Consider the following 13,751-nt stretch of genomic DNA (forward strand, 5'->3'; position numbering starts at 1 on the left):
TCGTTGATGGTGAGTGATCAATTTATTACAATCCGATAATGTTAGTGAAACTTTTGAAACTTCAATAGAGAAAATGAAAACTTACTCAAATATTTCGGCTTTAATACAAGCAAATATCAATTAGTCCGGTTATAAAATTTGAAAAGTTTATTGACTATAAAAAAGATGAAGATAGAATGATATATAAATATATGATGATATATGAAAATATGTATTATAAAGCTCATTAATTTTAGAAAGAAAATAAATCAAGTCACATTACTAAAAACGAACCTATTAAGTAGTTTAAAATCAAGCCTACTTGTAACCCAAAAAAAAATAAAAATCAAGCCTACTAACGGGTAACTCATATCATTCTTAAATATATGATAATTATTCTAAACAATTATGGTAATTACAAATATATACATGATTCTGTATTACTCCTCAAGTTGGCACATGAAGATCTTAAATAATTATTTACTTAAATAATAAACATTTTAATGAATAAAAAATAAATTATAAACACAATTATACCTTACTAGATTGAAAATAGATAAGAATGATAGATATTTAGGTGTGATTTATTTGAGTTGGTAAAGGAGGTTTATATAGGCAGCCGGTTGGGGGGAAATATACGGGAGAATTTAGCAGGAGTTCGGGACGATAAGGGGAAGACGTCCCATGGGATGCACCTTCCAGGGTTGTCAGAAAATCCCAGTAAGACGCACCCATGGGGATGCGTCTTCGAGGGATATCATCGGTGTTGGGCGATTTTCAGCTAAGGTGCTTCCCACCAACCACGTTTTCCCTCCAATCCTACTAAAGCACGTTTTACCGAAAGCGCCTCCTTCTCTCAAGTTTTAGATCGGACAATATTTGAAAAACGGTGACTAACAGGTAACATTTTATTTATAGAGCGATTTGTTTGGGTAAAAAATCCCTTAACGACCAGCACTACTACAAGAAGACCACATATATTTGCCACTTGGTTTTCAGTTTCATCCCACGAGGAGATTATAACTCATTACCTTTTACGGAAGTTGATGAACAGTAACTTTAGTGCTTGCGCGATTGGAGAAGCTGATTTGAACAGGTCTGAACCGTGGGATTTTCCCGGTAAACCCTATATCTTTAAAGCTCTATGTAATTGCAGGTGCTAGGGTAAAAGTCTAGTTTGTATTTGCATAATTGCATTATGTTCAATTCTTATCTAATTTTGCTTGATCGGTTCATTTTTTCGGGCAAAGCTAAAACGAGAGAGAAAGAATGGTATTTCTTTTGCCAAAGAGACAGGAAGTATTCGACCGGGATGAGGACCAATCGAGCAACCAAAGCTGGGTATTGGAAGCCGACCGGAAAAGATAAAGAGATTTTCAAAGGAAAAAGTTGTCTAGTTAGGATGATGAAGACTCTTGTTTTCTACCTAGGGAGAGCTCCTAGAGGGGAGAAAACAAATTGGGTCATGCATGAATATAGGCTTGAAGGTAAATTCTCTTACTATAATCTTCCCAATGGTGTAAAGGTATGTAGTGTAACTAAAGTTTCACATGAAACTAATTTATTCTTCAAATTGAAGGACTAATTTGATATCTTTCTTTTACATTTTGTGACAAGATGAATGTGTTGTTATTAGGGTTTTTTCATAAGAACACAGAGATGAAGAAGAGCACAATTCATGATCACCTCTTAAGAATGAACTCAATTGGGGATGAATTCATGGATCATGCTTCATTACCTCCCCTCATGGAATCCAATTTTGATTGTGAAAATGAATTCAAGGCCATCAACAAGACCCCAATTTTCAACACTTAAATACCAATTCAAACCCCCATCTTCTTCCATCAAGGGACCAGCTCGGATTCCTGCCCTGGCGGCTTCCGAACAGATGACGATGTAGTGAGTGTAAGAGCATTGATGGCCAACAACGGTAGCAGAGATATCGAACACCAGCAGTGCAAGATGGATCAGTTTTCATCAAATCGATCAATGGTCAGTCTGTCACAAGACACAGCAGACACTGGCCTTATCGCTGACATTAACAACAATGAGATCGCTTTAGTGATTTCAAATAGTATTCGACTTGGATGCTGCAACCCTTATGATGATATTGAAGACTTGGTATGTTTATGAAATTGATCGAAGATTGACTTGATTTGTTAATTTAGGAATTAAACACATGTTGTGAAACAGTTTTAAAATGCAAAAAGATTGAATAGATATATAGATAATTTTATTAAAACAATTTAGTGTAATATTCTTTTAAATAATTTTATATTTTATTGATTATACATCAAAAATTTTCGTTCTAATTATTTAATAATTGAATTAAACCAAATAAGATATTTGTTAGTAAGCTGATTATATTTATTATCAAATATAATATTAAGTTCAAAAAATCAAACATCGATAATTAATTTTATGGAAAATATTGAGAAAACATATTTAATCGGTTGATCAAACAAAAATTCCACTATTGTTCACGTGCTCTCTATCGCGGCCGTCTTTCGGTTGGGACCGGAATTGGGCTACGACGTGAATAATATGATTTAGAGTCACCACCGACCATTTTAAAACGAATTTAGGTGGGTCGGACACCATCTTACCTAATCTGCGTTGTACCAGAAACGTGTCGGGTTCGGGAGTCGGTTACGGTCAAGGAAGGATTAGCACCCTTGAACCGTCCTTTCGGTACCAATTAATTTATCGGTTGTCTTTAATTACGAAAATTAAAATTGAAATTTAAAAACCCGATTCAAATTATTTACCTTCGATTGAAATTACTCCTGAAAAAAAAAACAAAATGGTAGATGATAAAATAAAATATTGAATGCTAAACAAAAAGAAAAAAATGTATAATAAAATAAATAAATAATAAATAATGTATTATCATTTCCTAATTCCTATTTATTATGACAAATGAACATGAGAAACACCAACATGTGAAATAAACACAACAAATATAGAACTCATCCATTTCAAAATAGTCAGCATTGGTATTTTATAAAGCAGAAAAAAACAACAATTCGTCCATTGCATATCATGGGGTTATCCAACTCATTATTCAAAGACTTTTAATATTCATCTAGTTATAAAATTCTGCAAACAAACACGTTCCAAAACAACAAAAGCAATTAAAAAAAACCTTTCGAATTGCAAATGGAAATTAAAGTCCGTGTATTCAGCTTAGCTACAAAAACTTAGCGCTTCTTCTTGCTTGCTTTTGCACCACTAGTGTAACACCGGACTTGGATTTAAATGTCTTGGGATCGTGTGAAGCAGCAGCACACTGGGTGCTTTGTTTTTCAGACTCTGAAATATGGTCCCACGTTTTTCTCTCTATCTTTTCCTCTTGATGCTTGAGTCTATTTATAGTCTAAAGAAACCTATTTTTAGCTTAGATTTAAAGTCTTACTTGGACTCAAATGCTTCAGTTTTAGTGTTTCAATAGGACTCAAATACGTTGATTTATTTTCTGAATCTCACTAAATCAGGGTTGTTGAGTATGGGGCCTACAAAAATAATAAATAATAATAATAATAATAATAATAATAATATAATAAAATATAATGTTTTTGTAGACCCATCCAAAAACAGGTGTCTACAGTTGCCCCTCTTTGCACATTTTTGTGTTAACAAGAATAGGGCAAAGATGAAAAAGACAACCAGTTTTTGTCCGGTTCTCTTTGATTTAATACTTGATAGTGTTTGTTGTGACACTAAGTCGATCCATTGGGCACGATATCATTCTTCTTGAAGTTGAAACCGTGGATGGCCCCTTCGTTGTGAAGTTGAGCCTTGAACTGGATACCCTTCGTCATGAAGTTGAAATCCAATGAAAGTTGTGATGTTTCGAGTCCAATATCCTTCACCGTGAAGTTGATATTGGATCTGAAACTGGAAAGTTTACTGATAGACACTCATTCCTTGAGTTGGATATCCTTCGTCGTGAAGTTGAAATCAAAATCTAGAGATGGATGCTGCTTGTGTGCACGATTCCCTTCGTTGTGAAGTTGAAACCGTGGATGGCCCCTCCGTCATAAAGTTGAGCCTAGAATTGTATATCCTTCATCGTGAAGTTGAAATCCAAGTAAGTTGTATTGTTCCGAGTCTAATATCCTCCACCGTGAAGTTAAAATTGAATCTGGAACTGGGAAATTGTTTGTTGACAGCCAGCCGCCCCTTCGCATACTGGTAACCCAAAAAAATAAATCAAGCCTAATGACGGGTAACTCATATCATTCATAAATATATGACAATTATTCGAAAAAATTATGGTAATTACAAATATATACATGATTCTGTAATACTCCTCAAGTTGGCACATGAAGATCTTAAATGTTCAACTTGCAAAGAAGAAACTTGTACTATGATTTCTCTGATGCCTTTGTAAAGATTATATTTTTACCGGTTGAGATTCCGATACCATGTTAACAATAGAAAAGACGAACAAAAATTGTTTCATTCATATATAAAACTAAGTATTTATATTCCCAATAAATTTGTCTATGAAATTCTCACCTCTCATCAAACCTGTATACAAACTTATGATAAATTAGGGGTATTTGGATCAAGAAAAAAGATTGTTATCAAGTGGAATAGTCTTTTCGAGAATCACATTACTACGTTTGGTTCAAAAGCGTTCCCACCAAGCGATAATGAAACATTACCGACAGTTCTTTTTTTACCTTGCATTCTCGATAATCTCATTCCTCCTATTTTATTAGGTATTAGGTAATTCCCTCCCCTTTAGACAATACTGCCCCAAAATAATATAATTATTTCAAAATAATCATTCCTTTTGTATATATTCCTTTTGTTTATAATTACACGTGTAAATCTATTTTTTAATGATTTAGGAATTTCTTAATACTCACTATAAAATAATATGATGCATATATATAAAAGTAAAATAAAAATATATCAAATTTTTAATTTATTTTGATTATTTTTACGTAGTGTTCTATTCAAATTTTATTTTTTGTATATGTTTTATTACATGTGTTATTTAAGATTAATTTTCATAAAAGGATATTATATTGTATTTTTAATATTTTCAATTAATTTTACTATAGAATTGATTTGATATTTTATTGTACAACTTAAAAAAAAGTGTAACAATTAACACATACTTATATCGGTGTAAGTATATACATCTCTCAGCCTAAAAAACACATACTTACATGGTGTAAGTATGTACATCTCCCAACCTAACAATAAATATATACTTACATACGTGCATCTTTCGTAAAAATATATATTGTTATTTTTGTATAAATTTATTAAAAAATAATAAAATTAAAAATAAAAAAAATTATATTTTCTATGAGCTTTCATGTATAAAAATATTTTTTTTTTCTTAAATCCTGGAGGATGTTGATCAGTGTATTTTTCATATAAATCAAAACTTTTATTGACTAAAATGTTAGGTAGAAAAAATAGTCTATTAAATATACTTTTTAAAAGATAGGAGTGTCGAGCCAAGATTTCAACTCATATGTATTTTTTAATAATAGAAATATAAGAGGCAGACAAAATATAATTAACCACATAAAATAAAAGACTAAAATCAAAATAAAAAAAATTAAGGCCTCCGAAATGAAACATAATTTCGTCCCTGACTGGTGTTATTGTTTTTCTTTATCATTTATAAATTGGTTTCTGAAAGATGATAAGCAACAATACCACTCCAAGTTAATTTTCCCCAAGGATTCTTCTTTGTGCTTGAGTTTCTAACAATATTGTGTTTTGGGATTAATCATCTTCATGGTGATGCACTCGTGTTTATGTTACTTTTCTCATGTCGTAATCATGTTTAAGGTGTATATCAATGGCGGATCTAGAAATTAAAACTCAATTTTAAAAACATTTTGGATATGCAAATTTTTTTTTAACTATTTCTATTAATAATGCAAACTAAATTTAATATTTTTCTCACTCAAAATAATGGGTGTGCAATGGCTCTCCTAGAGAGCCATGTACATTGCCCCTGTGTCATATATTTATATTGATTTGATAAATTCATATATCCGTATTATATCATCAGTAGCTACATAAACCCAGGATTTAATGGCACCAACTCACAGGATTCAATGGAAGACAATGAACTCGGGAGAAGAGGTTCAAGTTCAGCTGTTAGGATGCTTAAGGATATGTGTACAATAGGAGCCTGATCTGAATTAGAAAACTCTGAGAATGGTAGTGATAGAATGGTAGAATGATCTTGTTTGATCCGATCAATGAAGAAGCCTTGGTCGTTCAAGGTTCATTAGATATCAACCATGGTCGGAACCCGAGTCATAGGTCGTGTAGTTCCTTTGGTGGGGATTACACCATGGGACCTTGTTGGGATCTTTTGTTGAAGTATATGTCTGAAAACGGTCTGAAACTAATACAAAAGGAAGCAGTCGAAGCATAGGCAACAGTCGGTCTGTAGTATGCTCGTCTTTTTATTGCTATTGTAAAACATAGAATATATATATATCTCAGTAAACTCTTTGTCGCAATCCAAGACGGTGAATGTAATTGTCCCAGAACACAAAATAACACTCCCAGGCTTCAAATCGTCAGCCAATTTTTTATAACTCATAGAGATGAGATTCTCATCACCATGTATGCTATAGTCAGTGATGATGGTTATCTCTTTGCCCTGAGTGAGTTTTATGGGCTTCCTGTCCTTCAACAAGCCAGTTCTGATCCCCGATCCCCGAAATATTCATATAAACCGATAAAAAAAGAGAAGAAAACATTGCAAGGAAATTAAAACTTCCTCAAATATGCCCTGCAACTTTTAATATCCTAAAGACAAAGTAACTACAGGCTACATTATTCATGAAAAGTAAAGTTAAAACATGAAAGAACGCAAAGAATAAGAAAGAGAGTACCTTTGTATCCAACAAGACGAAACAAAGGATAATACTATGAATGGTTTTTACTCAGTTTTGTTTTACATTGAGGGTTTTCAAGTGTAAAAGAATAATACTAGAGTTCACCCTCTAGTTTCCTGTAGAATCAAAGGTGTTCACCCTCTAGTTTCTGGGAGCAGTTACCAACGAGACTGCTGAATAGTCCCACATTCTTAGAATATAAAGGGACGAGGCTAAGAAGGAGCATTTAAAAGAAGCAGGTTTGGACAGAAAGACTCATACCTTTCTCGGCCTTTTGGCTAAGATCAAGTGTAGTATCTGTTCTTATCAGTTTAATATCTGATACGTGGGCCATTGGCTCACATGATATTAAATTTATTTTTTGAGGGGGAGAGCCCACCACAGTAGCTTGCTACTGGGGTTCTCGAGCGTCGCCCAAGCGTTGCACTATTGCTCGGGCCCGGCGCACCCATCCAATTGTAGTTCAAAAGCTTTGCTTTATTTAGTGTGTGTAAGTTTTGTTTATGTAATTTATGCTAGTGGCTTCTTTTCTCCAGAACCCTTACATGATACATCTAACTGGAAATCCAAAACCGTTTTCAGTGCATGTGTGGATGATTGTCTCATCACAGGTCTTAATATAAACCTTGAGACGTTTTCATTCTGTTTCACACTGACCTTAGCAGCAGGATGGATCGAGGGGTGCTGAGGCTTGAAATTCCTTTATATTTTAAGTTTTCTTTTTATTAATTACCTAAATTCGCTCTCCTTAACATAAATTTCTTGGTTCGATTTATTGAGGACTTGGTATGTTTACTTAGGAATTAACTATATGTTGTGAAACAGTTTTAAAGTGTAATAAGATTGAACAGATATATATAGCAAATTTTATCAAGACAATTTAGTCAAATAATTTTATACTTGATTATACATCAAATCTTATGTTTCAGTCATTTAATAAATACCTTCAAACACGATATTTAAGTCCCTCAACCCTAGCATGTGGGTAAATATGATATATACATATTTTGCATGAAAAGTAATCGAATCGAAATTGATTTTTATGTAGGTAGTTTTTGGGCAGTTTTATTTCTAATTTGATTCAGGATCAAACTGTTAAATTGCTGCCTAAAATCGGATCTGGTCTTAAGATCAAAATATTAAGTTTTAAGTTATGCGATTTATTAATATTATGAAAAAGGGAATTAAGGAACATGTTTCAAAAAGATTTTTAATTTGACCCGATTTTATTTAGCAAATGTTTAAAAAGTTGAAGTGCTATCTTTAATTCGTAATTGAGTACGTTACGGGTTAAGGGTTTGCAACACTTCTTTATTCTTGGGATGTTGCTGCCCTGGTTTTAAAGTTGAGAGGTAAGAGGGAAGAAGAATGGAGAAGAAAACTTTCTTATCAAACTTTTTCCCTTAAATGTCAGTCAAACGTTTTGGGAGTCAAACTTATGACAAAATAGTGCTGCGTCATTGTTTTAACGTGTCACGTTAGCATCCAGTAACAGTCGTTGATGGTGGGTGATCAATTTATTACAAATCGATAATGTTAGTGAAACTTTTGAAACTTCAATAGAGAAAACGAAAACTTACTCAAATATTTCAGCTATAAAATAGTTTTAATACAAGCAAAACATAAATTAGTTTGGTTATAAAATTGGCAAAGTTTATTGACTATAAAAAAGATGAAGAGAGAATGATATATAAATATATGATGATATATGAAAATATATATTATAAAGCTCATTAATTTTAGAAAGAAAATAAATCAAATCACATTCCTAAAATCGAACCTATTAAGTAGTTTAAAATCAAGCCTACTTGCAACCCAAAAAAAATAAAAATCAAGCCTACTGATAGGTAGCTCATATCATTCTTAAATATATGATACTTATTCTAATATTCTAAAAAAATTATGGTAATTACAAATATTTACATGTATCCGTAATACTCCTCAAATTGGTGCACGAAGATCTTAAATGTTCAACTTGCAAAGAAGAAACTCGTGAAGACACTAGTTTTTTTCATTTTGTTTTTTTTATCTTTATTATTATTATTTTATTATATTATTATTATTATTATATTATTATTATTATATTATTATTATTATTATTTATTTTTATTATTAATATTATTATCATTACAAACAGGCCCAGTTACACGACCCAATTACAAATCGGGGCCCAGAAACAAGAGCCCAATCAGAACCAACCCAGACCCAGATGGCCCAAAACTAACCCTAAACCCAAATAGGGTTTCATCATATCAGCCCCAGCCGCCAACGATCATCCGTGGATCTGAGAGATTCAACGGTCCACAGAAGGTCCAGCATGAAACCCTAGGTTATCATTCCAGCATCCGCCTCCAAGCTTCCAGCCGCCTCTACCGACGCTCCTTTGCCAGATGCCTTGTCCAGCCGTTGCCAATGTTCCACACTGCCACGACTCTACCCTAGCCGAGGACTCCAGAAGCTCTGCTGCCATGACAATGTCCGTCCACGTTTAAAGCTATATGGTGAGTCACCTCATAGTTTGGTGACTCACCAAGGCTTCTACTCTTTAACCGGTCCGATGAGAACCTCGGTGGTGGCTATTAAAGCCACCGAACCCTCTAAAGAAAGAAAAAGACATACCAAACGAGAACCAACAGAGCATACGAATAGATAGAACGAACCAACAACAAATACGCAACAACAACACCAACGATGAAAAAAAAGAAAACAACCAACCAGAAAAGATATAGGAACTTACCCTTGAAGCTTCGATCATCGCCGAAAACACCAAACATCACCGGAAAACCAAAAATACCGAAGGTATTTCTTAGATCTAGGTAATTTCGGGACTTTTTAGAGGAAACGGAGATCAGAACCATCATTAGGGTGTTCAGATCTCTTTTAGGGGGTTTTGTAATTTTCCGACCACCGTCGACGGGTCGGTCGGTGGTGTGGTGGGTGTCGGAGCACGGCTATCGGCCGGTGGTCGGCCCACTTCTGGCAGGAGGTTTGTAGAGAGATGGCAGAGAGAATTTCCATCTCTCTCTTTAGAGAGAGAGAAGAAATGAGAAATGAAGAAAGAATGGCCCAAGAGGGTCGGTTAAAGGTTTATATACCATTTCCGCCATACCTGCAGTTTCGTAACTTTTCGAGTTGGTCACTAAAGTCAATTTATAATTATTTCAATTCGTCTATAATTTTATTTAATTTATATTTTAATCATTATTAGTATACTTACATATTATGGTAAATATTTTATTTAGTCCCTGGTAATTTTAATAAATTTTATTTTAACCCGATTAATTAATAAAGGATAAATTACACTATTAATTATTATTTATAATATTTTGAATTAGAACTTTTAATTTTAATATGTTATATTTTAATCACTGATTTTGATTATTTTCATTTTGACTATTAATTTATATATTTTACATTTTAATCCCTAATATTTAATAATTTTTTATATTTTGCATTTTAATTTTATAATTTTAATTTCTTTATTTTGATCATTATTTATTTACAATTATTATTACTTTTGATATATTTAAATTATTGCTTTAATTATTATTATTATTATATTAGTCATATAAATATATATATTTGTTTAAATAATAATATTTATTTTTTAAATATTAAGAAAGGGCAGTCTTAATATAGCTAGATGTCTTATTCTGGTATTTTAAATAAATAAATTATAAAAATATATATTTAATTTAATTTTAATTTTATTATTTTCGTATTGTTAATATTTATTTATTTTTATACTAAGAAAAGGCGGTCTTAAAATAACTGGACGTCTTATTCTAGTGCTTTAAAAATAAATCAATATTCTGCTTATGAAAAATATATATGTTTACTTAGTTTTTATTATTTTTAGGAAAATTATTATGTTAATATAATATTTATTTATTAATATTAAAGAAAATGCAATCTTAAAGCAACTAGATGTCATTTTCTGATAATTTTAAATAAATAAATGTCCTATTTACAAAACCCTAAATATATATATATATATTTATTTAATATTTTCCTTAGAAATATCATATGAATTTGAAATAACACAATCATAAATTAAATTCATATTCGAATTCTTAAATTCTATTATTAGAGACAATTTATAATCAACAGATACCAATTTTGGGCGTGTGGGGTGCTAATTCTTCCCCAAACGTAACCGACCACGAATCCCTTTTTTTTAAAAGAATGAATTTTTGGTTAAATGCATACCACTTTATCTTTTAACTGATGTTTTCTTAAAAACTCTTTTAAAAGATGATTCTTAGGTATTCGACCTACCTAACCCAAAAAGGTCGATGGCGACTCCCAAACATTTTTTTAAAAAATCAAAATCATTTTTATCCACATTATTTTTCCCGCCAAGTAAGATTTCGTGCCCGGACGAAAACCGGTTACGACAACTCGTACTATGATTTCTCTGATGCCTTTGTAAAGATTTATTTTTACCGGTTGAGATTCCGATACCATGTTAAACAATAGAAAGACGAACAAAAATTGTTTCATTCATATATAAAACTAAGTATTTATATTCCCAATAAATTTGTCTATGAAATTCTCTCTCATCCAACCTATATACGAACTTATGATAAATTAGGGGTATTTGGATCAAGAAAAAAGATTGTTATCAAGTGGAATAGTCTTTTCGAGAATCACATTACTACGTTTGGTTCAAAAGTGTTCCCACAAGCGATAATGAAACATTACCGACAGTTCTTTTTTTACCTTGCATTCTCGATAATCTCATTCCTCCTATTTATTAGGTATTAGGTAATTCCCTCCCCTTTAGACAATACTGCCCCAAAAATATAATTATTTCAAAATAATCATTCCTTTTGTATATATTCCTTTTGTTTATAATTACACGTGTAAATCTATTTTTAATTTAGGAATTTCTTAATACTCACTATAAAATAATATGATGCATATATATAAAGTAAAATAAAAATATATCAAATTTTTAATTTATTTTGATTATTTTTACGTGTGTGTTCTATTCAAATTTTATTTTTTTGTATATGTTTTATTACGTGTTATTTAAGATTAATTTTCATAAAAGGATATTATATTATATTTTTTAATATTTTCAATTAATTTACTATAGAATTTGATTTGATATTTTATTGTTCAACTTATAAATAAAAAAGTGTAACAATTAACATACTTATATCGGTGTAAGTATATACAACTCTCAGCCTAAAAATAAACACATACTTACATGGTGTAAGTATGTACATCTCCAACCTAACAATAAATATACTTACATACGTGCATCTTTCGTAAAAATTATATTGTTATTTTTGTATAAATTTTATTAAAAAATAATAAAATTAAAATAATAAAAAATTATATTTCTATTAGCTTTCATGTATTAAAATATTTTTTTCTTAAATCCTGGAGGATGTTGATCAGTGTATTTTTCATATAAATCAAAACTTTTATTGACTAAAATTCGGTAGAAAAAATAGTCTATTAAATATACTTTTTAAAAGATAGGAGTGTCGAGCCAAGATTTCAACTCATATGTACTTTTTAATAATAAAAATATAAGAGGCAGACAAAATAATTAACCACATAAAATAAAAGACTAAAATCAAAATAAAAAAATTAAGGCCTCCGAAATGAAACATAATTTCGTCCCTGACTGGTGTTATTGTTTTTCTTTATCATTATAAATTGGTTTCTGAAAGATGATATAAGCAACAATACCACTCCAAGTTAATCTTCCCCAGGATTCTTCTTTGTGCTTGAGTTTCTAACAATATTGTGTTTTGGGATTAATCATCTTCATGGTGATGCACTCGTTGTGTTTATGTTACTTTTCTCATGTCGTAATCATGTTTAAGGTGTTATATCAATGGCGGATCTAGAAATTAAAACTCAATTTTAAAAACATTTGGATATGCAAATTTCATTTTTAACTATTTCTATTAATAATGCAAACTAAATTTAATATTTTTCTCACTCAAAATAATGGTGTGCAATGGCTCTCCTAGAGAGCCATGTACATTTGCCCCTGTGTCATATATTTATATTGATTTTGATAAATTCATATATCCGTATTATATCATGTTGTCAGTAGCTACATAAACCCAGGATTTAATGGCACCAACTCACAGGATTCAATGGAAGACAATGAACTCGGGAGAAGAGGTTCAACTTCAGCTGTTAGGATGCTTCAGGATATGTGTACAATAGGAGCCTGATCTGAATTAGAAACTCTGAGAATGGTAGTGATAGAAGTGGTAGAATGATCTTGTTTGATCCGATCAATGAAGAAGCCTTGGTCGTTCAAGGTTCATTAGATATCAACCATGGTCGGAACCCGAGTCATAGGTCGTGTAGTTCCTTTGGTGGGGATTACACCATGGGACCTTGTTGGGATCTTTTGTTGAAGTATATGTCTGAAAACGGTCTGAACTAATACAAAGGAAGCAGTCGAAGCATAGGCAACAGTCTGTCTGTAGTATGCTCGTCTTTTTATTGCTATGTAAAACATAGAATATATATATATCTCAGTAAACTCTTTGTCGCAATCCAAGACGGTGAATGTAATTGTCCCATCAGAACACAAAATAACTCCCAGGCTTCAAATCGTCAGCCAATTTTTTATAACTCATAGAGATGAGATTCTCATCACCATGTATGCTATAGTCAGTGATGATGGTTATCTCTTTGCCCTGAGTGAGTTTTATGGGCTTCCTGTCCTTCAACAAGCCAGTTCTGATCCCCGATCCCCGAAATATTCATATAAACCGATAAAAAAAGAGAAGAAAACAGCAAGGAAATTAAAACTTCCTCAATTATGCCCTGCAACTTTTAATATCCTAAAGACAAAGTAACTACAGGCTACATTATTCATGAAAAGTAAAGTTAAAACATGAAAGA

At 31.7% G+C, this 13,751-nt stretch overlaps 1 non-coding gene and 1 pseudogene across 1 annotated transcript; both read left to right on the plus strand.

Annotated features, from left to right (window-relative positions):
- Positions 1 to 663: 663 nt before the first annotated feature.
- On the plus strand, positions 664 to 2,112 carry LOC120185397 (annotated as a pseudogene).
- Positions 2,113 to 7,123: 5,011 nt separating this feature from the next.
- On the plus strand, positions 7,124 to 7,319 carry LOC120185524. The gene has a single exon (XR_005522130.1). It is a non-coding gene; the product is annotated as a U2 spliceosomal RNA (small nuclear RNA).
- The last annotated feature ends 6,432 nt before the right edge of the window (positions 7,320 to 13,751 follow it).

This window comes from Hibiscus syriacus, unplaced genomic scaffold (genome assembly GCF_006381635.1).
Source record: "Hibiscus syriacus cultivar Baekdansim isolate YM2019G1 unplaced genomic scaffold, ASM638163v2 tig00113123_pilon, whole genome shotgun sequence".
Taxonomy (NCBI): Eukaryota; Viridiplantae; Streptophyta; class Magnoliopsida; order Malvales; family Malvaceae; genus Hibiscus; species Hibiscus syriacus.